This window comes from Lepidothrix coronata, unplaced genomic scaffold, assembly GCF_001604755.1.
Source record: "Lepidothrix coronata isolate B3197 unplaced genomic scaffold, Lepidothrix_coronata-1.0 Scaffold876, whole genome shotgun sequence".
Lineage (NCBI taxonomy): Eukaryota > Metazoa > Chordata > Aves > Passeriformes > Pipridae > Lepidothrix > Lepidothrix coronata.
The window spans coordinates 3,307-5,607 of NW_016691056.1; the positions used below are offsets into that span (position 1 = coordinate 3,307).

The following is a 2,301-nucleotide window of genomic DNA, read 5'->3' on the forward strand; positions in this document are numbered from 1 at the left end:
TCCCTTCCCAACATCCCAAAATCTCACTGACTCAGCACAAAGGGCCTCGGGGACCCCTGGGCCAAAGGTCCTCGGTCCCAAAGATCCCACCCAAAGGTCCCTGGGGGCAGCTCAGCCACCAGGGGAGGGGGAAGGGTGTCCTTCCCTTCCCAACATCCCAAAATCTCGCTGACTCAGCACAAAGGGCCCTGGGAGACCCTCAGGACCAGAGTGGGTCCCACCCAAAGGTCCTGAGTCCCAAAGGTCCCACCCAGAGGTCCCTGGGGGGGCAGCTCAGTCACCACCCTGGGGAGGGGGAGGGTGTCCTTCCCTTCCCAACATCCCAAAATCTCGCTGACTCAGCACAAAGGGCCCTGGGAGACCCTCGGGACCAGGGCGGGTCCCACCCAAAGGTCCTGGGTCCCAAAGGTCCCACCCGAAGGTCCCTGGGGGCAGCTCTGGGTGGGTCCCACCCAAAGGTCCTGGGGGCAGCTCAGCCCGTCCAATCTGTGCCAACCCAACCTGTGCCAGTCCAAATTATCCAACTCAACCTGTGCCAACCCAAACTCTGCCAGTCCAAATTATCCAACCCTACCTGTGCCAGTCCAACCTGTCCCAATCCAACCTGTGCCAACTCAACCTGTGCCAGTCCAACCTGTCCCAATCCAACCTGTGCCAGTCCAACCTGTGCCAGTCCAACCTGTGCCAGTCCAACCTGTCCCAATCCAAATTATCCAGTCCAACCTGTGCCAGGCCAACCTGTGCCAGTCCAACCTGTGCCATCCCTACCTGTGCCAACCCAACCTGTGCCAGTCCAACCTGTGCCAGTCCTACCTGTGCCAACCCAACCTGTGCCAGTCCAACCTGTGCCAGTCCAACCTGTGCCAACTCAACCTGTGCCAACTCAACCTGTGCCAGTCCAACCTGTGCCAGTCCTACCTGTGCCAGTCCAACCTGTCCCAATCCAACCTGTGCCAACCCAACCTGTGCCAACCCAACCTGTGCCAGTCCAACCTGTGCCAGTCCAACCTGTGCCAACTCAACCTGTGCCAATCCAACCTGTGCCAACCCAACCTGTGCCAACCCAACCTGTGCCAGTCCTACCTGTGCCAGTCCAAATTATCCAACCCAACCTGTGCCAGTCCAACCTGTGCCAGTCCTACCTGTGCCAGTCCAACCTGTCCCAATCCAACCTGTGCCAACCCAACCTGTGCCAACCCAACCTGTGCCAGTCCTACCTGTGCCAGTCCAAATTATCCAACCNAAACTGGGAGCAACTGGGAGAAACTGGGAGCAACTGGGAGAAACTGGGAGAAACTGGGAGCAGCTGGGAGCAGCTGGGAGAAACTGGGAGCAACTGGGATTCAGCGGGACCCAGGGGTGGGCACTCACAGCACACCCACCCCCGGGCACCCAGGAACGGCTGCGAGCAACTGGGAGCAACTGGGAGCAACTGAGAGCAGCTGGGAGCAACTGAGAGCAGCTGGGAGAAACTGGGAGAAACTGGGAGAAACTGGGAGCAACTGGGAGAAACTGGGAGCAACTGAGACAAACTGGGAGCAACTGGGACAGACTGGGAGCAACTGGGACAAACTGGGAGAGAAACTGGGATTCAGTGGGACCCAGGGGTGGCACTCACAGCACACCCACCCCCGGGCACCCGGGACGGCTGCGAGCAACTGGGAGAGACTGGGAGCAACTGGGAGCAACTGGGAGAGACTGGGAGCAACTGGGATTCAGCGGGACCCAGGGGTGGGCACTCACAGCACACCCACCCCTGGGCACCCGGGAACGGCTGCGAGCAACTGGGAGAGACTGGGAGCAACTGGGACAAACTGGGAACGGCTGCGAGGAACTGGGAGAGACTGGGAGAGACTGGGAGAGACTGGGAGAGACTGGGAGCAACTGGGAGCAACGGGGATTCAGTGGGACTCAGGGGTGGGCACTCACAGCACACCCACCCCTGGGCACCTGGAAGCAGCTGGGAGAAACTGGGAGCAGCTGGGAGAAACTGGGAGCAGCTGGGAGAAACTGGGAGAAACTGGGAACGGCTGGGAGAAACTGGGAGCAACTGGGATTCAGCGGGACCCAGGGGTGGGCACTCACAGCACATCCACCCCCGGGCACCCAGGACGGCTGGGAGCAACTGGGAGCAACTGGGAGCAACTGGGAGAAACTGGGAGAAACTGGGAGCAACTGGGAGCGGCTGAGAGAAACTGGGATTCAGCGGGACTCAGGGGTGGGCACTCACAGCACATCCACCCCCGGGCACCTGGGAGCAGCTGGGAGCAACTGGGAGCAACTGGGAGCAACTGGGAGACA

General features: G+C 60.7%; 1 long non-coding RNA gene across 2 annotated transcripts in view; it reads right to left on the reverse strand.

The window, feature by feature from the left end:
• Positions 1-314: 314 nt before the first annotated feature.
• LOC108510432 overlaps positions 315-2,301 on the reverse strand; it is a 4,405-nt gene continuing 2,418 nt past the window's right edge. The window contains exons 1-3 of one of the 2 annotated variants that reach the window (XR_001878816.1): positions 1,218-1,248; positions 904-1,187; positions 315-589 (exon numbers count right to left, since the gene is read on the reverse strand). This is a non-coding gene — a long non-coding RNA (uncharacterized LOC108510432). Of the gene's footprint in view, positions 590-903; positions 1,249-2,301 lie in introns of those variants that run through there. The other variant, XR_001878815.1, reaches the window with a different exon arrangement.